Here is a 24,563-nt window from a genome sequence, read left to right on the forward strand (position 1 = left end):
TCTTCCCTTCCTTCTTTCCTTCTTTCTTTTTTTTTGCGCAGGTTTCTCATGTATTCCAACACATATCATGCTTAGCAAACTAAGGCTTGTATCATTGCTGATAAAGAACAGGAATTATGAGACATCTAAACTGTGCAGGTCATTGCAAGGAAGACTCTTTCAAAATAAAGTATATTTCAGAGTGGACAGTGAGAAAAAAATTCTGGTCCTTGATTGCACTCACAGGAGCCAACGAGAGGGTTCCCTGTTCCATGGTCATTTGCCTTCCACTAGATACAGTCTGGTCATAAACTCAAAGATGCTGTGATCAGTTCTGCTTAGTATCAGTAAAGTGAGATGACATCAACATTAAGAACAACAATCATGCCAAAAGTTGTGATGCAGAGGCTGATGTAGCAGTCTCTTGAATGACTCACAATTTAGAAGTGACTCCCTATCGTAGGACAGACAACAACCAAATTTTTCCCTGAAAACTGAACCATACCATAACAATGTTCTCACAAGCTTCCAAGAGAAGGTGACTTCACTCTAACATTTCAGTACTTTGGTTTGTCTTTGTAAGAATAATTCTAATTCCCTGTACATACAGTCACATATAGCTGTGTATAGGTATGTGCATCTAATCCCTACATACATTGCCTAAATTGTGTTAAACACAGTATCTATTTGGATCTCTTCCTATGCTAGGTTTTTACTAGTATAAATACAGCAATTTAAAAAGAATAATAATGATAACCACACACACACAGAGTAAGCCAAAATAATGCTTTCTTGAGTGACAAACATAAACCAAACTAAGACCTTTGTTGGTGAACTGCCTTTTTCCAGTGATTGAACTAAGTTCTTGGATCATCATGTAGCACACTGGATTTTAAACCACAAGAGATCCTGAGCACACACAACTACAAATCAAGTCAACAGAAATTGTGTGTGGTCAGCGATTATCATTCTACTCAAGTATTATTTCCTTGGCTAAATCTCTTCTTAATGCCACCAGACATAGTTAATGCCACCCGAACCTCTCCCCTCTCCAGAAAGGCCCTGGGAGATTACACCCAAAATAGCCATTTATTTGTAATGCAAAGAGCCTCAAAAGGATTTTCTAGGGAGCTAGAGAAACAAAATCAGCATTAAAAATAAATAAGGGAGCCACAGAAAAGGCAGCTATTGCATTGTTTTCTTTAACATATTCATGAAACATACAGGTTATTTTGGGGATTTTTAGAGTTTATGTGTATCACTCCAGCATAATCTAGTTGCTTTACTCCAGTGGGACTGGAATTACCACCCAATTCTACACTGAGGGAAGCCTGTTTGCTAAGTGCCACTGATTTTAAATGCGAACTGAAAGAGAGAGAGAGGGATCTTCCAGCTAAAAGTTACATTATCATTGCCAAACACCATGTAACTGAAACTTAATAGAAGCCTTGACTGCTTTATTTCTGGAGTGAGTGAGGTGTGCCAGATACTGATCAGGAAGATTCACAATTTTTAAAAAAGAAGAAATTATATTAAAAATGAATTCTTGCAAAGGTCAAAAGTTAAAAAAAAAAAAAAAAAAAAAAGGATAATTACAGTAGAGAAACATAAAATGAAAGGTAATAGTTTTAATGGAAGCAAGACAAATATGCCAGAAGGAATTACAAAATTGCTGCCTTGGTTAGATGTTATTTTGAAATAATGAAATAAACAATATCACCATAATTGGTTGCAGTGACCACTGGTTACACCACACAGATAAAACAGGGTCATCCAGTTAAACAGCTGAGGTAGAAGAATGATTATACTTACCTACTAATGCTCTCGACCTTAACATAGGTCTCTAGATTAAATCACAGCATTCTCAGTCAACTGTATCCCCAGATGAATTCTAATTCATGCATTTAGGGGGAAAAACACAGTCTGTTTACAACAAAGGTCATTTGTGGAATGGAACACAAGACCCAAATCACTGAAGGACAAAAGTATGAAGCTATGTTTATATGACATTCTAAAGCTTGGGTTTGTTTCTTCTTCATATTTATAAAGCTATTTCTATTTGTACTGTTAGTACACACAAGAGTTTTAATACCTTTCTGAAAGTTAACGGAAAATTTTTAAATTAAATAGGATTATCTTTGAAGTCTAGATTAATTGATGGCTTTTCCCTTGGTACTCAACTTTCACCAGTTCAGGACTGAAGTTTCAGATTCCATCAATGTTCCCACAAGTTTGAGAACTTATAGTTAAAACTTTATACTTCGGACCTGATCAAATGAGACAAGGCATTTTTATAATTTGTGATTATAAAGTATTCAGGGGAAACAAGTGTCAGCTACTCCAGTGAACCAGAATGTTATGTCAGTATTTATCTGTTCATAGAGTCATAGAATTTTTTGAGTTGGAAGGGACCCTTAACAGTCACCTAGTCCAACTCCCCTGCAATGAACAGGGACACCTACAGCTCAATCAGGTTGCTCAGAGCCCCATCCAGCCTGACCTTGGATGTTTCCCCCTACATTTTTGGCTGTCCTTAGGATCAGACACTTTGACCTCTGAATACATTTTTTCTACATCTTGTTTCCATGCAGTCTGGTCTTCAATCTTTTGGTTTTGAAGGAAGTTCAGTTCTTTTATGATAATTCTGAGTTTTCTTGGAGGATTTGTTCCAAAGTTACTGAAAAGATATGCAAGACCATGGATTGGGCCCAATGCCTGTTTCAGAAGGCTGTTGCGGTGTGTAGCTAGATATAGCTCTGGATCTGGAACTTAGCTGAGAACATGCAGCAGCCAGAAGACAGGGATAGCTCATGTTTCAGAAGTTTTACCAATTACATCTTCTTGCTTATGTGCTGATGTGGTGTTACATACATTTTTGAGAGTGAGGACTTTCGCCCTTGATAAATTATTTTTTGAGAGGAAATAATGACTCCTTCCTGCTCTGCCTCTTGCAGTATATATCAGCATACATCAGCAACACATTTGGAGATTAAATATGCTCAAAACTTCAACAGATAGACATCAACATTTCCTAGGCCACTTCTTTGTTGTGCATTAACCTCAGGGCAGTAAATACACACTAGGTATACCACACTGTGAAAATCAAAGTGCTCAAGATACTTCAGGACAGACTGATTCATGAAAGTTTGTGCACATCAAAAGTGAATTTATAGTCTATCTTGGTCTACACTAAATCTGCAGTTGGGAAACTTTTTTCATGCCACAAGTACTCTGCACCTTTCAGCTATCACATACCGTGTGTACCAGAAGCATTGCACAATGGGCATTAAGAAAACAGTAAGCTGCAGACCTATATCAGAATCCTACTGCATGCTGTTTAAGAAATCCAAGTTTAACAGACAAGGAGTAACCTTACCTTAAGGCTGTATGGGCTTTTACATCGGAGTACTTCACCTTCAGAAATCACCTAAGGATAAAGAAAAGCACTTCAAGCTTATTGAGGCTATCTTTCCGGGTCTTTTCAGAACCCTTTTAGCACAGTGCCACATGTCATTGCCTGAGCTTCAGTTTTGTTGCTCTAGGCTGTTAAACTTGATGTTTGCAACAAAATCTGCTGTTTGGAACAGGGCATGAAGACAGATTGAAACAGTAGTTGGTGGCAGCAAGGTTTGTCTGTATTCATTGCTGTTTCATGCATCCATCTGAAGTGCTGTCCTTGATAAGTCATTGAAAAACCAATGATGGATGTGTTGTTAAGGTCCAGAGTGCCAACATTCTGTAATGCACATTAGACAAACTGTAAAACAGCTGAAGGAACTTTCAGAATCTTTGCAACCCAAAAAGTTCCCCTATTATGGATGCGCACACTCTTCTGGTTTCTTTTGATTATAAAGTATTTTCTTTACAATGACTTTTGAAGTCATTGATCATCAGATGACTAATGCCATAGTCTAGCAATCAGTTTAAAACCCACTAATTTTAGGTTCTCCTAACCTCAGCCTGCCCTAATTCAACAAAAGAAGTCTGACTCATGTTGAAACATTAGCAGAATTTAGGGAAACCAGAACATAATTATAAATATTTTCTACAAATATCCCCCAGCCTGTACTCTGGCCCCAACAACTGGATTCTTAGTACAAGGACTATTTCAGTATGAACTTCAGGCTCTTTAAAGAGCTTTGCTAATATAAATTTACTTTCTTGTGCATGGCATACACTGACTTCAAAACTGACTATGGCTAGTGTTGGTTCAGCAAGGCATTTGCTCAGACAGCCTTTGAATTGTGTCTTAAAATCCTCTGCACTGCAAAATACACTTTGCTGTATTGTGCATTTTGAGGCATATGGAGAGATGAAAACTGAAGCATCCACTCTACCAAGATAACTGTGGAGTTAGTCTGTGCACAGCAATTCCATCAATAAATTTATTCAAAAATCATTCATTCTAGAGGAACTCCAGCATTTGCAAATTTAACATTAGAAATTCTGAATCTGTGGTTGGATTTTCTGCCTGTTTACTGAATACTGAACAATTATGTGTTGACAGTTCACGAAATGCTAGAAAAATAATAGTCTGTTCCTTTCAATGACCAAACCACACAATTCTAGAAGTGACTGTGATATTAAAGATGCCAGTCAGACGCTATGACAAATGATGGCAAAATGTCACAATTTTTGCATTTCCTCAAGTCACAATAAGTTCCCCCTGCCCCAAATCCCTGGTCACCTTACCTACTGCTCTCCACCCTTTGGTTCAAACTGAGGTCTGATTTCAAATGTTCTCAAGCCAGACCGGTAAAACACATGCTTTTCTCTGATGTGGCATTTGCAGTGTTCACTTAGAGGGATTTAACTGGAGAATTGCTCTTCTTGAAGGTTGAAGGAAAATAAAACTATGAGGAAAGTCAATTACTTTTGCTAAGCATTGCATCACATTGAAAAGAAAAAATAAGTACCACCAGAAACAGCTCTGAGGTTTTTCTATTAAAAGCACTCATTGCTATGTAGCACTGTATAAACAGGGTAGAATAAGAGTCAGTAAAAGCTGTTCAGGTCAGGGAAGAAAAACACATTTAACATTCATGTCTTCCAACACAAGGCTATAATGTATAAACACATAAATACACATACAGAAAAGATCATTACATTTCAGGCAAGAAGCAAATGTCAGTGCATTTGAGTTTATAGCACTAACAATCAGCTCAAGCAGCCACAGATTTCTTCCTTGGATGATGTGGACTTTGTGTAATCATGCTGTGTTTGCAGTGCACCCTGTGAATTAAGTAATTCAGAATGCCAACCAGAGAAACTTTCAGCTGCAGGCAATAATCCTCAAGGGCTACAGCAAGCGATTTGACTCCAGCTAAGATCATTTTCATATCACTGGTCTATAAACTCCACATGCTTCGCAAGATTAAAATATGATTCAGTGCTCCCAGAGGCCGCTGGAAAGTCTGTGCCACTGTCTAGCAAGGGCGAGAACTAAGATCACCCCCACGCTTTGCTGTCACTTCATTCTCTGAGACTTTTCTGGACGGAGCAGAGAAACCTGCTGTGGTATGGGAGAACTCAGCTGTGCACGGAGGAAGCTTGAGCCCCTGAACTACCCGCACTGGCACCACACCGACAGCGAGAGTATTCCAGCAAATCTTCAGCACCTTGGGTTTTAACGGGTGTTGGGTTAGGTTTTAATTCAGATTACATTGCAAATACCTTCCTGTGTGATAAAGGGCTAATTACAGGAATAGATGGAAACCACAGGGCCTCTAGGGGAATTAAAACTCTTAGGAAAGTTGTACTTAGCCATAGGCAAATTATCTTGTTGTTGACACTGGGTGTAAACCACAGGTCCTCCTATTCCTTGTTTGCCAACCTATTTACTGCCCTGTTGAGCATAAAAAGAGCTAAGCACTTTAATACCATTACAGAAAAGTCTGCTAGACGACCTGCTGTGCAGGGTCCAAAGTGTCACTCTTGTTACTGAATTCTTGTTCAGTACTGACCTTTTACACTACAGTTAAAGTTGTGGTGATAGAACAAATTTTCAAGTAATTTGCTCTACCTCAGGCAAGTTGCAGGATATCGACATCAAGTCAGTGTGATTTAATTTAAAATGTTATTTTGAGATAGCCTTTGCACTAGCTGAGCATTAAGAACTACTGATGGATGTTTTTACTGTGTTTATTTTAGCTGAGTTCGGCTGTTTTAAGAATGATTCAAATTAAACCAGAATAAGCCGTTCTAGAACTGAGAAAAGCCAAAAAGAATTTGGCTTCCATGTAATGACTTGTACCAATGTAATTAATTCAGTATCGAGAAAACATAAGAGCATTTTAGTTGTCAGACAAACTGAAAAAAAGTATTCTTGATACAATTTAAAGAAATGCTTTTGGGGATTACTTTCTGCTAATGTATCAAAGGATTATTTCTAAATGCTGAAAGTATCAGAGCTACCTTTTACAAGAAGTGGGCCAAAATTGAAAGAACAGATTTGAACTCTTGAATTTGTGGGTTGGAATGTAATTCTCACACCTATTTATCCAGCCTTGCCAGACTTATTACCACCACTTGAGCCCTAGGAGTGAACTTACTTTTACAGCTTAGTTTCCTGATCAGATGCAAAATTGGAATATGTGTATTTTATGCTTTGGGAGTAGGCAGAGCCAAAACTGTGTAGAGCACCATTCCACTCAAGATCAAGTATTCTCATCAAGATCACTTAATATCTGAGGTCTTCCATTGGAACTTTATTTTGTTGAAGATGCTTGTGGGAATTTAACATGATGTAAGTGAAGCATAGCTTAACACAGATCCAACAGAGTCTTCAAACTCTGTCTCTGCCTATTCCTCCCAGTAGCTGCAACTAGTCTGGAAAACCAGTTGATCTGGCGCCAATTGCTCAAACAAGTGGTTTTAGCAAAATTTAGTTTCTGAGCAATTTTTTAAAGCAAGCTATTCCTCCCACACCCCTCCTAGAAATTAATTTTTAAGGCCACCATATATTTTTTCTTTCCAAAGTAAATGTACACAAGCAAAAGTAATCCTTATAGCATTAAAAACATGGAAATTAGAGAATTTAGGACTTCAAAATGTACCTACTTGAGAGACATTTGGGAAAACAGAATATACATTCACTATGAATAAAAGCCAGTTGTTAACCAGTACAAACAACAGTAACCTAATCTATTTTTCTTTTCAGGAACACTGGTATCCTATCAAACACCTTTGCCTCCTGTTATACAATTCTACCACAGCAATAAAATCAACTGTCTGCAACAGTTCTAGTTCGTTGTATGGTTAATACCAATAATGTACTCAAAATTGATGTTTAACAGAGTGAACTGATTTGTTGGAGTGTTAACAGCCACAGACTTTAACTAATAAACAGATCATTAACTGCTGGTAATAAACAACTTGCCAGGATCATTTATTATTTAAGAACATACTTTGTCTTACAAAAAGATAGCCCCATTTAGGTCTGTGTGTGACACCTTTCTGGCTGTCACTCAATGTGTGAGACAGGCAAAGCTACTAGAAACTATCTGCCACACACTAGATCAAAAGACATTAAAAACCACTGTTTTTCATCAGGAAACAGTAGGAGATAAAAAAATATTAACTCCTTTAATTATGTAATCAACATTTTTACAAAATTCTTTACAATAATGCCTCTAACTGCAACATGAATAATCTAATTTCCAGCACTGATTAAGCATTGTAACTTCTTCACCCTTCTTGCCATATGGAATGCCACTGCTACAAACATTTCCTTCTGGAGGTAGTTCACTGTGGGTTATGCTATTTATGTGTGAAGAGCTTTCATAAAGGAGAAGGAAGACAAGTAGAAAAGCCACAAGGATTTTGTTCTAGGATCAACAAGAGAAAAATAAACTTGAAATTGATTATTTAAAAAAAAAAAAAAAAAAAAAAAAAAGGAACTCCTATGAGGAGTACAGGCAACCCAGCCTTGAGCAGCCTGCTCAAGATGTCTACTCAAACATGGGAAGGATGCAGATGATGTCTATCAAAGGTCCTTTCCAACCTCAACATTTCCACGTTTCTGTTATTTTGCAAAACTAAGGTCCAGGTAACAATTTAACAATTTAGAAATATCATACAATTATTCTATATGATGGCTGCAGATTTACCAGTTACAGTAGAAAATCTTTGTTTTCCTGCCAATCATCCTGAAGCTGTTCTATTTGTAATATAATAAAATTTTTCATATAATAAGATGGACTGCCATTCCAGTTTCCTTTTGATCCTCATCCATGAAAGGAGTGAGGATAGGCATAGTAACTCAGAATACTACAATACTTTGCTGAAAAACAAAGATACCTAAGACTTACTTATTGCTACAAAAATTAAGCTAACAAAACCATCAGATGAAGGTGCCCTAGTCTTTCCCCTGCTTTACTTCAACAACCTCGTTACTCACTCCCAGAAATGTATAACCATATATTCTGAATAAAAGGTAAGAGCATATCAGCAACGCTGTCTGCTATCCAGATTTTAGATGAAGAGTCATGTATTACTATTTATTTTTCTAGTGTCTCCCTAGAGACATCAACAAAAAAATACGAGATTATTTTGCTAAACTACACAAATGCCCCAAAGATATTACAGGTTGTCTGCAAACACAGCTTCAATAGAATGGCAACCCTTAATAATTAACTTCAAATTGCCTCTGAGACACACATAACACTTTAATCATGGACAGCTTACAAAGTTCAAGGAGGCCTTCTTAATTCCAGATCCTTTAAAAGTGAAGAAATGCCCCTTTAAGAAATTTTTTTTGTTTATTTTATTTATTTTTACATCCCTGTGCAAACCAAGGAGAAAGCATTTTAAAGTCATCATTAAAATAATTCTGATCTTAAACTAGGAAAAATGCTTCCATTTAATCGCTTGTTGAAGAAGCACTTTATTTATAGACATACTGTGCAGGAGGAAATTTGTCTCTCCTACCATATAATAAGATGCATGGCTTTCTGCCAGGATGCTGGCTATCCCAGGACTTTTGGTGTTCCATATACCAAGAATGTGGAACTATACTGCCTATAAACAGAAGAGGTTTATTTTTTCCAAGGATACTTTAAGACATGCTTTTTCTTGGATATAAAGTTGAAGAATTAGTGCAGCAGTTATGCAGTTGCAGGAGAAGGAACTTTCTTTTGTATATTCATCACCAGCCACTTTAATTAGCTAAGGGATTGCTAGAATATTTCTTGCCAGTCTTCCTTCTCCCATTTACAGAAGAAAAACCCAACCTCCTGGACTTTCTGGGTTTTTCAGAGCAATTCTCAAGACTCGAGGTATTACTTACACAAGCATTTCCACTTAGCAAGATAACTCACATAAATAAGGATTGCAAGATGGGGATTTGCTAATCTGGGAGAAACAGTGCATCCAATTAATTCCTCTGTTTATTTAGGTAGGAGTTTTAGCTCTTTATTATCTTCAGTATCTCTGACCACAGCAGAGAGGGGTGGAGGTAGAAGGGAGTTAAAGATGGATTTTTGAAGGGAAGCCATAATTAGCTCAATCCTTGGATTCAGCTCAGGAATGTTGTTACTGCTAAATAGTTCCTTAAATGGAGCATTTATAAACCAGAAGCAAAGCTGTAATATTAGAAGAAAACTCAAAACAAAATAATTTTAGATGCAGAAACCGCAAGGTTAATGCCCTGGCACAGTGACATTATCCAGCCTACAGGACAAGGAAGGAAGAAGCGTGTGACAGATGGTAAACCAGTGCATTATACCCAGTTGGAGCCCTGGTAGGACTGAGAGACCCCAGAGGTTGTACCCCTCTGAAACTTCTCAGAATGGTGCCTGGCTCCCACATGGGGTATGCATGGCCCTGCTGCTATCTGCCCCATAGCCATGTTTGGAAACTCGGGTTTCCACCCAGCCACATCCTCTCCTTCTACTTGCCCTCCCCAGCAGCTATCCTGTGAGGGATTCCTGCCCAAATGAATGGATATGAAAATTTTTGGCCTGGGAGCAGCCTGGCTCCTTGTTGCCTCATCTTGCAGCCCTCCCACAGCAGACGTGGGGCTGGAGCCTACCTCAGGGCATGTTCCAGATGCTCTGAAAATAAAACTATGTTTCATGTCCACTCCTACACAATCATGTCCTATCATGCCCTGGACTCAGCCCAGTCTATTCAAAACAGATTTTGGCTTTTATCACACGATCTATAGGCCTGATCCAGCTACCAAGGAAACTATTTGGACTTAAGGACAAGTTCAGGACCACAATTACTTTCCAAGCAAAATAAATCATTAAGCTATGATGCAAAAGATTAATGCCCAGTCTCCATGCAAAACTGAATTTAATCATTGTAGATCAGGGTATTTGGGGGCAACATCTATTTTGTAATTTCATTAAAAACAAACAAACAAACAAAAAAAACAAAAAAAAAACAAGGTATCCACAGCTTGTCCAAAATTTAAAATTATTTTCCACATTTCAGAATATATATTTTTTTTAAACAGACAAACCTTGCTTGTACTGTAATATCCCAAGGAAGCTTGTTAAATGGCTTTCCAAGGCTATATGATCTTTATTAAAAAATTATAGCACTGTCTCTTGGACACAAGGAGAAAAAGAAATAATCTATTTTTCAGATCAAGACTTGCAGTAGTGGAAAATAAATCTTACAAATTCTCTCTCAATTTCCATTTAAAATTTCCTGTTCCGAATGCAGACACAGTTGTCTCCTAAGCGTTCTTCAGTGCATTCATAAATTGCAGGAATACAGTTTTCTCGACAAACCCGTTTCAAATCCAATAAAAAAAGTAATGGGATTAACTGCTTGGAAATTTAGCCAAATATTTTAATTTAATAGAACAAAATAAAGTATATTAATATATTAAGAGTGCAAAATAAAGTTAGTAAGGAGAAACTGAAGGCAAAGAAGTAGAGAAGCCATGGGATTTTCTTGCACTTCAGTATCAGTGGCTGTGCAGGAATTTGTGCAACGCAGTTTCCCATGAGCGGTGACTGCAAGTGATGCTCTGCACAGTGCACAGAGGGAGTGAGGGAGAGGTGGGAGAACACAAAGCTCCATGGTCAGATCCCCACACAGGAAGAGCTTTTTTTGATCACAAACAGAAAATATTACAAAGTTTTGGTCTGTGAAAGTTTGGCCAGACCAGTTTATGGAGAGCTGTGGCAGCACCAGAGGTCAGTGGTGCAGGGAGTTTCCTCCACATCTCACAACACGTTCTATACAGGAGAAACTGGAGACGTAGAAATGTAGCATAGCTTCTCTGAAATTTATACATCTACATATAAATGCATAGCCATGTATATACGCATGCATATAGGAGAAATTTTTACTATATAGATTTTCCCTTCACCACTTTATTTAAGATGTAGAACCCAGGGGGGAGGAGGTAGAGAAGTAGCAAAGTGAGAAAGGCTGCTTCTTAATTGGTGTTTGCGAAACATAACAAGTTTCACAGTGAACACAATGCCTCTGACTAGCCCTGAGGAGTTGTTGTAATAAATACAGTAGATAGGCTTCGTGTGGGCCAGAGAAAGTCATTAAAACGCTGTAGCCAGCTCTGTTTGGTTTGGCATTGCCTATGATACAACTCCAATTTTAACAACAAGCTACAATTGTACCAGTAGAAAAAAACCCTCAGGAAAGAAAAAAAATGTATTTTCTTTGGAGAAAATTGTATTCAGATATCTGAATTTCTCATTTTGCAGCAAGAAATCGTTTTACCTCAATTTGTCTTCACTTCACCTGCTTTATTTTCTTATTTCTTCAAGCAAATCACACACACATACTCACACACAAGGAAAACAGACAAAAGATCCCCACAGAACTGTATGACTGGAATTTACCACAGTACTGTAAAAACTTTGTCTGTTCAGATACTTCAGTATAAGCAGAACATGGCAGCAGCATCAGCTGATTTAAATAACTGATTGTAAAATATAAACATAGATAGATGAGTAGATGTAAAAATAGTAACAAACTGTTATAATTTATGAATTTTTCCAATCAAAGTTATTTCCAAAGTATTTTTGTATTTGAATACAAATATACTTCTGTGTACACGCCATCATTTGTAATCTATGCACTTTTTCCTGCTGGATGCAGTCCATGCCTCATGACAAACCACCTTGGGCATGTGGAACTACTTTTGTTCTCTTCTTGAAGGACAGAAAAATGAGTCCTCCAGGAACAGAGCATCATACTTATAATGTTTTCATTTTGTTTTCGTAAACCCTCTAATTAGCACAAATGATCCCAATTACTTTCTATAGAAAATGAATTAAAATATCTTGCAGGTAGATCTACTATACTCATTCGCCCTCCCTGCACATTCTTATAACATTTCCATGCATTTCTGAGCACATGCCAAAATTAAAAGACTTCTCTTCCATGATATATTTTAAAATAGGAAAATTGTGAAGTCCTCTAAGTGCTGCAAACACAGATTTAGTTCAAAATTATATTGTCAAATGTTCTGGTAATGTTTACATATGTTATATTTATGGATACAGAAATATTTCCAGTCAAATCTCTACTGGACATGCAAATGCCTTGTTCACCTCACTCACCTATGAACGCTATTTTTGAGGCATCTCAAAGCCTTTCAAGTCAATCTTCTCAGACTTCAATCTGGAATAGCAAAGAAAGATTAGAGAAAAAAAAAAAAAAAAAAAAAAAAAAAAACAGTAAATAAATCTGAAATGAATTTAAAAAAAAAAAAAAAAGTAATCCATTAATTTAATAGGAAATCTACTTCCAGCCTCAAACACCCAGCAGTTCTGAATCAGAACCAAAGACTGTAAGATTAATTTACAAACTGGAATTTTACAACTTCTTTGGTCTTTACTTTTTGCTTTAAAGGGTTTGGGGCTAAGATTTGCAAATTTTTCCCAGGAACTGCAAGAGCTAAAATCATTCCTTTTCTATGAAAACTGAGAATCACAGGTAATGAGATGTGTCTAGGAGCTGGCATTCTAAGGAAAAACACCAAATGTTGTTAGACTTGTAATAAAAATCAGGAGTGTTGGAAACACTGTTATAATCTTGCTTTCAGAATGCAATAATTCTTGTAAAACACAAAATAGTGCATGCTAAACCAATCTTTTCCAAATCAATACCTCTACGTTTTAACTTACATTGGTAGGCTGAGGATTATATGGCTGCTATTTTTATACCAGAACAACTTACAGGGCCATGACAACAAATTTTAGTTGCTAAAATACAGTATAAATCAAAGACCAAAGAAGGGAAATGGACTATTTTTCTCTAACATGATCCCTGTTCCTATTTGCTATGGACATGATTAAACTTTTCATTTCATGGCCTTGCCTTACATGACCCTCTCATGGGAAGGACCACGGAACTTCTTCTAAATAGAGAAAAGTGCTTTGTGTGTGGCAATATTTTCCCAGAAAGGGAAAAAGTGACAAGCATCAAGTCAGGAAAGTAAAGGAAAAGACATCACATATTTGGAGCTCTACAAGCAGTAAATTTATTGTCAGTAGTCAAGTTCAAATAGCATCATCTGGAGAAAAAAATTCCCTCTAGAACCACAGCACTGATGAGAAAAGAATTTTGACCACTTGCATTCTGACATTTTTATGAATTTAATTTAAGGTGGCAAGAAGAGATCTAGTAAAAATGTATGAATGCCCACCGAAGGGAAAAAACAAATAACCCAAAAGAAAATGAAACACTTTTTTTTTTTTTTTTCCCTAGAAGAAAAGGTCTCATAGCTGTTGATGTGTTTTTAGGTTCCAAGCCGAAAGTATTTGTATCATCATTTCAATAATGGGACAATAAGAAAAAAAAAACAGGCACAAACTTTTTTGACACACTGACCTGAATTGCTTTGATACAGAGGGTGGCACCTAAAATGAAAACTGAAGTGGTTTGATTAATTTCTTTTGTGATTTCAGACAAGACAAATAATTCAGTATTTACAAGTTTTCAATGCCCACATTTGCAAATATACTTCTGAGAAGCAATGTAACATTTCCAGAGGCACATCTATTGCCTTTTTTCCATAGTATGTTCTTCGAAATCCTTAGAGGAAACAGAACTTTGAAGAAAAAAATCTTGTACTGCCCTGACCTTCTTTCTCCTACCCTACTGATATACATTTAGTAGGATACTGCAGAAATGAAAAGATCTTATGTGATATATTTGAGATAAAAAAAACTCTTCGATAATGAAAGTTAACCATATGCTCTACCTGAGGTGCACAGAACAGGACAAGAGTCAACAAACAGAAGCTGCAGCAAGGGAAATTTCAGTTATAAGAAAAAAAATTCTTCACAGAACTCTGAATCACACTGTCCAGAGAGCCAGATTCGCTTCCACACCTGGAGATCTTCAGAACATCAAGAAAATAAAAATAAAAATAGGCCCTGCATTTAAGTGGGAAGTGATCATGTGTGATTATGGTAAGACTCCTTTTCACTCTGAAGATTGATGTTTGTGAGATCTGCAATTTGCTGAGTTTTTTGTTTTCTTTTTTTTTTTTTTTTAATTCTTTGCCATTAGAGCAATCCAACTTCTACACATTCATTTCCTGTAGAAGCATTACAGTAACAGTCACTCCAAGTGCTACTACTGAACTCAACATACTGGCTTTACTGCATACACACAGCTTAGGTGGGACTGTTCTTCCTTGGATAGAGATAACGCAAGCCTTAATCTACCATCCTCAAAACCAGCTAGAGGAACAGTTGTAACAGTATAGAGCTATTTGATAGCAAAATCTAACACCGTAAATGACAATGTTTTGCACTGCATACTACCAGAACAATACGTAATATCTAAGCTATTTGTTTTGGATATATTTACATAAGGTTGTAATCACGTCACTGGTTGAAAGATGCTAGCAAAATGAGGATGGAAATAACCTGAGTAAAGATGCCCCAGGAGAGTTCTTATTGAATTAAGTCCCTGTGTCTTTATCAAGAAGCAGATTCTTAGGCACCAGGAAAAAAAATACGTCAGTACTATTTGTAAAGCAGTACAGTGCCTTTCCATGCAGTCTTCAGTTTTGCTTGTTAACAGGGTACTTAATCAACTGCAGCCTTCTTATTGCTCTACTGTCCTGCCTTTTTGGAGTTATCAAAAGGTATCAAAGGTATCTTCACAGCCACTTTGGGAAGCTTGGAAGCTTTCGGAAGCCCAGGAACTGTTGGTGAAGATACTCAATACTCACTCAGGAACAAAATATATGCTATTCTCCAGTTAAACTTTTGACAGCCATCAAGAAGCATGTCTTTAAAAACAAAACAAAACTAAAAATAAAAAAAGCATTCAGAGAACTTGAGATATACTCAAAGCACATGAGATTATTTCAGAGTAGTACAGGGGCTCCTTGCTCTGAACTACATGATCTAGCCAGCTTGTTATTATTGCTGAAATAATGTGCAGCCCCTAGATATGAGTCTAATCCTTGGGTTTCCACAGGATGGAGCACCGGATTTGCATTGGGACAACAGCTGCAGCAAGTGAGGCCTCCTGAGCAGCTCTTGAGATCCTGAGTAAGTAAACAAACAGCAGTTTTCTATGAGGATATATTGACCTTCTTGTGCCTTCTGCAGTGAACATTCTTGTGAGGTACCATACCATAAAAGATGACAGCATTCCTCCAGTTGCAACAGAGTGACTATCTAATGATGTGCAAATCCCCAGCTAGAAAGAGAGGGTCTTGTCAACCAGATGCAGCTTGTGTCATTCTGTTGTCAAAGTCAGCTATATGTCTCAATTAATTGCTAAGTATAATGGCAAATTGGATTTCCCTGTTCCAAATTTGTGCATGCAAATGCCATTAGAAATGTTTTGCAGAAGTGGGTTCAGAGAATTCTCAGACAAATGAGCTGCAAGTGTTTGTTGTACAGGGAAGCATCACTAAATGCTATTATGGTCTCATGTGAGCAGGTACTATATCTGCGAGGAGAGCCCAGTCCCATGGAAGATGTTTTAACTAGCATGATTTCACACTGGTCTTACTAAAAGTGGTTGAGAATTGATTTTTTAACTGTGGGTCATTTTTGGATGGGGGACTTGCAGTGCATTGAAAGTATATGAGGCAGATCAAAACATGGTTAGGGCATCAAGTTTCTTTAAGTTATAGACAACCTGTGTTACTCTTGATCAGACTGGATTTTGTCTGTTTTTCTGACTAGCTGTCCAGAATTTCCTGAGTGAATGAATAGACAGCCATTTTCTCAAGTGAATAAGCCAAAGCAAATTCTAAGATGCTACACTTTAGAAATTACTATGATCACTGGATATAAAAAAAACTCTTTCCTTGGTAAATAGTGGCTTTTCTTAAAGGTATAATTCTGAGTATCATTTTACTGTTGGTGATGATTAAATTTTCAGATTTCGACACCTTAACAATTGACCTTGATCAAGGTTTTGAATTGCCCGTCAGATGAAAAAGCTTTAGACACCAAGCAATTATTTAGCGATAGCCATCAGGATAAATATTCACCAAAAAGGAAAATAGAATGAGTGCACATCTCAAATAGAAAGTGAAAAAAAATATAATCAAAGTCAAAACTTAATTTGCATGTGTCCGCAACTCTGCTCTATAACTTTTCCCTCCTCAATTTCCATTTATCAGAGTATGCCAAAGGTAAAATTTAAGACTTCAAAATAAAATTACATCTTTTCAGTAGCTATCATGAAAAGATGAGGAGTAGAAATCTAACGTCAAATCAAATTAAAGCACATTATAGTGTAAATTCTATGTGCATTTTGCACATTATTATATCTTGACATATCATGAGCTGAAGTGACAACATTTCATGCATGCATTGTACTTCTGAAATCAGAGAAAGAGCACAACTAGCTTGCTTTGCTCCACAAACAACTATGATATACTCAGAATCAGGATATTGCTAAATTTATTACATTAGAAGAATTAATAGTTTAGAAGAATGCTTCTAATGCTTCTTCTAATGATACAGATATCCTGTCCTTCTATTAAAGAAAGTTGTATCCAATTCCAGAGGTAAACTATTCAAGTTGAAACAAGAATTCTGAAAAGTAAGAAAGAAACAATTCACTCACAGAAGCCCTGCCCACTTGTCAAAAGAGCTTTACATATTTCTCATTATGTACATTCTCATACAGGAAAACAAAGTAAATACTGCTTGCTAGTCACTACAGATCAGAACAATATCTTTTTATGGATGAGTGAAGAGCATCCTCCTCTTACAAATGTCTTTTTACTATAAGCCCTTTTTCCTTCACAATAATTTTGGTTAATCTAAGGCTACTTCACAAAGACACATAGACCTAGCATTTGCCAGGGACTCTCAAGATGTCTTCCCAAGTTTTTTTTGTCATTCCCCTTAGTCTAAAGGCCAGGTCAAGACACCCATAGTCCTCTTGTGAAATTGCAATATCTTTACTGCAGCCTGTCATCCTGACATAACTGGATTCATAAAGTGAGCACTTCCACAAATATTTTTAATGTTACACAGACTAATGCCTTTTATTCTTTGCATTTTCTAGTCCTGATGTACTCTATTACTGATCCAGATTGTTAAGAAGCTCTTTCAATCATTTCTTCAGTAATTTCACTCATAAGTCCTTTCTCCTTGTCACCCACCTTCCCCTAACAGGGAAGCTTCCTCTTCATTTCTTTGGTAAAAACAAATAAATTCTTCTGAGTTCTTGCTTTTGCCTAGGATCCAACAGGTAGAGAAAAGATAATATCAACTTGCACCTCTTTAACTTTTTCAAGCCAAAAAAGTGGCTTACCTCTTCTGATCCTTCCCCCAAGACCAAACAAACTGGATGCTACAAAGAAAGTGCAGCAAACTTTTTATTACAGATACACTATAGTCACAACAATTTTTTTTTTTTTTTTTTTTAAACCAAGCTTTTTGGGGACTTAAAATTAAACTTATCAACCCTCTTTCATTTAAATCTGTAGTCAATATAACTACAGATACTGTCCCTTCGTTAGCAACTTGGAGGTACAGTTTTCAAAACCACACATCTGACGTACCATTTCTGAGTTTACTTTGAAATAGGGAGGTTTACTGATTAGAAGCTATTGCAAATTAATACTAAGATGCTTGGAGAGCTGCACTATCGGAGCTATGGAGAATAGCACTAGCTTTCCAGAGGAGAGAGGCATAATACCACCAAGATGAACACACAAGTATTTCTTCCCCCTTCTCCTTTGGGATCCAACTGATCTGAGAAGAACAAGGACTTATTTTGAAATGAAGGATGAGAAGGTTTGACAATAATACCTTTTCTTTAGAGCCTCACCATAACGAACTACAAAATAAATGTAACTTATGGCTGTTAGATCCCACACAAGTTCTCTTTCTTTAACAATGACTTGCTTGCTTTCAGCTGAACTTTCCTTTGCAACAGGCTGTCTCACTGGTCACAAACAAAAACATTTAGCAAGGCTTCACAAAAAAATTTAGCAAGGCTTTTTGTGGGGCAGTATACAACAAAATACACAAATTCATATTTATACTTTGCATACTATTTTTTTCTAGCTATATCTATTATCAATTTTCCATTTTGATTGCCTGGATTGGTAGCTCTAATTCACTTAATTTCTGTCTGCCTCAGTGTCTGAGATTATAAAATAAAGTCATATGAGTAGAAACACAACATGCACAGTCTATAGGGACTATGGCCAATTCTTGATAACAGTGGAAATTTTGCCACAGGAAAAAAAAAAAATAAAAACAGGAAAAAAACCAGAATCTGCTTGTGGCGTTTAGCTGGACCATCCACTCAGGTAAAACTCAGTAAAGTTACACCATTGTAGAATTTGTCTTCCTAAACTGATTTGTTAGGGGCTGTTTTTGTTTCATTTTCACCAGTCACAAACATTGTTTCTGAACATTAAATAGTGTATAAACCAACTTTTAATTTAAAACACTCCTGCAGAAAAAAAAGGCACCAGGAAAACAGCTGTTCTATGCACAATAGTGACACAGTGACTTACAATGACTAATTAATGAGAACACCTGGAGTATCTTTCAGAGCTAAACTGGAAACAAAATACTGGAGATTAGGTTTTCAAGCTACTGGTGGTCCCCACTAATCTCTTTCAGGTGTAAACCATAGTGTACATGGAAAGCAAAATCTGACTCATTCCTGCAAGACAGGAGGTCTTCAGGCTAATAATTGCAGCATGTAGTTTCCATAAAATTTACAAGGTTGGCTTTAAATTTTAGTAGTGGCAGGCTTGCAATAAATGCCAATGAGGTCCATCAAAATGAGTATTTGTGTGTGTCCTCATAAAAATAGATCAATCTTTTTAACAGACTCCATGCAGAGGAATTTGTATAATTACAGCACATATCTACAGCTTTAGAGTCCTTTCCACACCAAAAACAACATGCTAAGTCATAAATACAGCGGAAAAATAAACACAGGAACATAATAAAAGAGATTTGGTTGAGCTAAGTTGTTCTGTCTCAGCTAGCACGCTGTAGCTAACAGTTTCCACTAGGGGTGGGCAAAGGGATTATTTTCCTTGTTTGTCAGCTTCCTTCTCACCTTTGCCTCCTGCACTCTTGGGACAGCAAGCAAGTCTGCTCACATAAAGAAATGGAAAGGGAGAATTAGAAAGGAGGAACGGTTCCACCACACACACATACATTCATTCCCAGGCTACCCATTAACTCTTATCATGCTGGTCTTGATGGAAACACTCAGCAAGGAGTGAGAGAAGAAAAGCAGCCCAAAAGAAAGAAGAAATTAAGTTCGCACTCTCTGCGTTGTGCCTGTAACTTTCTAGTTCCACAGTCACAGCTGAATTGTCAACTCCAAGCAATAAAATACAGTTTATGTACAAGACTCTCTACCATGCCAAGTTTCCACACACTTCAACTGAATGGGAGGGAAGGCTGTGATTAAGTGATTCTCTTCCTAGCCCTGCCACAGCTCTCATCCTAATGAATTATCTACCAGCAGGGGAGAGTTGCAGTGTTGTGTGCCACGCATGCTCTTCTTCCAAGCTTACCTCTGCCAGGAGCGAGAAATGTGGTACACAGAAGCAGGGGCACAAAACTAGGAAAAACAGCACTTGAAGAGCAAGATTCATTTCAGTGTAGTGCCCTCCCTAATGAGACTAGGACAGAGCTAGGTGTTTAAATACCTCAACACACAGGTGACCATTTAGTGAGATTTTCAATTACTCATCTCATAATGAGCCAAGAGGTAAGCAATTGAAAATCTCACTGAGGATAAGGAGATTTTAAAAGCTCAAGAAGCATCTTTTTATTCCTTTACATTCCTAAGTATCTGCTCTAAAAGTCAGTCATTGCTTTCCAAGTTGACTTTGTTTTCTTTGTGTAATGTGAATAGCCATAGTATTGTATTGTTTTTAATTAGCTTAATGGATTCAATTTTTGTGCAACAGACAGAAAAGAGAGACCAAGTATGGGATTCAATTTTACTGATTTTAGGCACCTGAAAGTAAGGCATATGGATCTTAGCTAACTGATCAATCTTCCTGTAGACACTGGATGGAGCAGACATCTCTGAGAGGGATGGGTCAGTCCCTAGAGGTTCCTGTTCCACTCCATTTACTACAAAGGGAGCATAGACAACAAGCTAATCTGGATGCCTAATTTGTAACAGCTGAAGCCAGATGAGATGAATTCCTCCTCCAGTGATTTAGCCAAAGGCAGAAAGAAAACAATAGGAGTGCAACACACTGATTTCAGTCTCACAAATCTCCAGCCAGTTGTTTAACCAATGAAGTGAACTTCCCACTTGAGAGGAGGTGTCAAAGGCTCTTGCCAAAGCAGTCCCAATTTTAACACAACAGAACACAATAGAAGTTGTGCTGACTAATAAGTACAGAGTTAGAAGCGGGAGGGAACAAAAGGGAGATACAAGCCCAAAGCCTTTCCTCCAAACCAGCCAGTTCACAAGAGAAATGTTACAGCAAATACATACACGTTGTATCCACCCAAGTGAAGAGTGCTGCTAATGAAAGAGCTGTGGGTCCCAACAGAAGGAGTAACATATCCAAAAGTAAAATCAGTTCCAGTTTTGCATTATGCACATTTTGGTTTTACTTGTACCTCTTTATGACTTCGTGCTTCCTAATGCTGTTAGTCACTGCAGTGCCTGAACCACTCTAACTCAGCTAAACAAAGCTCCAGCTTTCTTTTTCATAAAATTCATTAAGTATTTCTTTGATGGACCTGAGGAACCTGTACAGAAGTCATGCTTTGGAGGCCAGAAATTCAGGATTCAGTTTTCAAGTCTGTTGCACAATTAATTCTTATCTGAAAACCTCACCTTCTCAGTTTCTCACAAACCTGACCCCATACTGGTAAAACCCTGGGCTTTAACACTTGTAAGTTATTTTCCCTGCTTCTTGTTCCCATACACAGAAGGTGACTGTCAGAATCCTAGCCATGCCCTCTCCTTCACATGAGCTTTGCCCAAGTGTTTTTTCATCAAACTTGGTCTGTTATTAAAGGGAGGTTTCCGTTTCTCCCACCATTCATTTCCAGAAGGAGCTTAGCTCATCACAGAACAGGATTTTAACCTCGAAGACCATTACTTACAAGACAATACTCTGACACTTGCCTTTAGCCTGATGGATTGGCATGTGAGGGTGACTTCTCTCTAATTTCACTCTTTTCCTACAATTTAATCATTTACAGGATAAATAACACCAGGGCAATGGGGCACGTTGTATGTTTGTGTAAACAACAGTATCCATTTTAATAGCTTTGAACCAAAAACAGATTTGGCTTAATTAAATAACTGCATCAAATCTACTTAGCTGCACTGCTCTACCACTTGCAATCTGCAGAGGTTGCTGTAGATGCAAAATCATCAAATTCCAGTATGGTTGCATCTTTGAGGCAAATGGGATTTGTTTTCCAACATGTTCTAAATCTTCTTTATAGTCCAGTAGAGTAGCTTTCTCTCTGCCCACACCCTGAATTCTTCTCTTGAATATTTTTACAAGCAACTTAATCTTAAGCTGATATATTATTATTGCTTTATTTATGCTTGCTGCTTTTCAGGAGATTTGAAAGCTTTTCCAAAATGACTGAAGACATGCCCAACAAGCAGATGTTTTGTCTTGGTAGACTAATGGAATGAGGTCCAGACATCAGGACAATGAGACAAACTGGGGAAAGAAGACAAATGCCCACATCCCAACAGTAGTATATTTCCCCTGGAACTGCCAATGCAGTGCCAAGAAGTATAGTCCTTTTTAGTCACATGGGCTTTGGATATGAAATACTGTTATGGGGGAAGGAGGAGGAGAGCAGACCTGGTGTCATGTCAGACAAGTTGTACACACAAAGTCATCAGCATTTATCTCTCACAGCCTAGGCTGCATCTTAACAAGGGAGTTAAAGATGAAAAGATTTCTGTTTCCATTGCAGATCCTTAGAGCCATCCATTTGCCCTATCATATGCTTACTATCAGAAACTGCTCTTCAAAGCAACAAAAACTACTGTACTGCATAAAATTGACAAAGTTAATTGTATGCAGCATGTTTCCTCTACCATAAGTATTCCCAAGCACCATTTGTTTCTGGATTTCACTCTTCTCTTAACTAAAGAACAGCTACATTATTGTTTCATCTGTAGCCCAACTGTTTTCTTTACATTTTTACCACTAAATTGAATCTACTGCCAGTAATCTAATTTACATTTAAAATGCACAATATGCCAACATGACCAGACTTCAATAAAATTTTTACTAAAACTCATAAATGCCTTGATTCTGGTGTTTATAGAAATTTTAGACTGTTCATTCCCCAAATGTTATGTCGCTAGCATCCCAAAATCATTTCCATATGAAATAAGAAACATTCTTAGATTCATGCTGCGTCAGGAAATACAAAATGTACTGTCACATCGCTCCCAAAATCAAAGATTTATCAGTTCTTAACAAAATAATTTGAATTGCATGTCCGGACTGCAGGTCTGCAGTAGCATGGGATATTAGCTTCACTCACCTGCTACGATTTCTTCCTGCCACACATCCTGGTCCCTGCATTTCAGATTACAAATGTTTTTTTAACACTTTTACTTCATTTATTTTTTCTTCCTTTGCACGAAAACTGCTTGATTTTGAAATATTACAGAATCCCCTAGGACCCTTGTGAGCACTTCCCATCGTGACAGAATCTGCCCAGAGATATCTTTCCTGCAGAGCTACTTGACTATACCAGGAATATCATTCACTAGAAGTTTGGATTACATTTCTCTACTGGAAACTAATCACCAAATTTGTAATTTTGGTGAAAACTTGCAAGAAATTCAGATACAATTGGGACAGAGTTTTCGTGGTGATCTTATTTTCCTTCTAATGTGGAAATGAAGTGGTAGACACAGCTCATTACTGTTCTTTCTAAGTATTTTGGCTTTGTTTTTAAAAAGAATATTTTCAGGGAGTACTAACTAAATAGAGAGTTAAAGTAAGACATGTTTGCTTTCAATTAATTGACTTCCTATGTTATTTTGAAACAAAGTTAGTGAGATGTGTACAGGCATGCACATGTTCATTCACAGGGTTGGTCTGAGTCAAGCACTCAACTTTTTTGTTTGCTTGCTTCAGAAATCAAGCCTACTATGAATTACTCCAAAAGTTCTTCAACTCACAGTATTTATTTATATCCTCCAGACAATCTTTGATCGTGAAGAAACTTTTTTTCTGCCTGCATGTATCAGAATGCATACAAACTACAGCAACAGGATCAATGGTCAACTAGTAAATACAGTCATAGTTTCAGCCATACGCTGCCCTACAGTATGAGCAATCTGATTCCATAAATAGCTGCTGGTATTTGGTATTTACTTGCCCCCCACTATCATCTATATAAAGTTATGCTTTGAAATTAGGGTCAGAGATTGATACGTGTTTCTTGATCCAAGAGGCTGAGAGAGCACCCTGGGCCATACTTTACATCTCATTTTGAGAATTCAAGTTTTATATGCTGGCATTGCGGAGCGAGGTTTCTCTTCATTCATCTTTGTTGTAAGTTTCTGCACAATTAATGAATATAAATATGTTATAATTATGAAATAAACAAGAGAGTTAGGCAAAGCAGATTATAATAACAAAAAGAGAATAGATAGAATGCTTACCTGCATCCTGGGCTCACTATAAAACTCCAGAGGAGGGATCTCCAGAAAAGAACCTTCTCACTGGCAGTCAGCTCTTAGATGGGTGTAGGAGAGGTGCAGCCAGGCTCCACCCCTTCCTGCAGCACAGGTCAATTGCCTTCACCTGTTCTGCCATGGCTGACTCATTGCTCGCCTCAGGTGATCAATCAGAGGTTCAGGCTGTGATTCAGCAGTTCTCATACAGTTTCTTTACAGCAGAAAAATGCTGAAGAGAGATAAAATGAGACAGAAGCTCTCTCTTGCTTAGATACCGGACCACACTTGTTTTGGGTTGAAGACAGATAGCAGCTGTGTCTTTCAGAGATGAATCAAATACCTTTGGGTAGTTTTTTACATCATGTCTAAATGCATGTAATCAGACTCCAGGACAAGAGAAAAAAAGAAAAAAAGAAAAAAAAAATAGACAGAAATATATTATATTGCTTAGAAATATCCCTAGTTCAGTTATGAATGCATTTTCCTATATTGAA

The 24,563-nt window shown here is 37.3% G+C and overlaps 1 long non-coding RNA gene across 2 annotated transcripts; it reads right to left on the reverse strand.

The window, feature by feature from the left end:
• Window positions 1-1,610: 1,610 nt before the first annotated feature.
• LOC128086351 (uncharacterized) lies at window positions 1,611-24,158 on the reverse strand. Of its 2 annotated transcripts, none has more exons than XR_008209342.1 (4): window positions 24,055-24,158; window positions 12,522-12,582; window positions 3,356-3,406; window positions 1,611-1,870 (listed from the first exon to the last, which is right to left on the reverse strand). It is a non-coding gene; the product is annotated as an uncharacterized LOC128086351 (long non-coding RNA). The 2 variants fall into 2 exon arrangements; XR_008209341.1 differs by lacking the exon at window positions 24,055-24,158 and adding an exon at window positions 13,795-14,000.
• Between the last annotated feature and the right edge of the window lie 405 nt (window positions 24,159-24,563).

Source organism: Tympanuchus pallidicinctus, unplaced genomic scaffold, assembly GCF_026119805.1.
Source record: "Tympanuchus pallidicinctus isolate F22 unplaced genomic scaffold, pur_lepc_1.0 scaffold3, whole genome shotgun sequence".
Taxonomy (NCBI): Eukaryota; Metazoa; Chordata; class Aves; order Galliformes; family Phasianidae; genus Tympanuchus; species Tympanuchus pallidicinctus.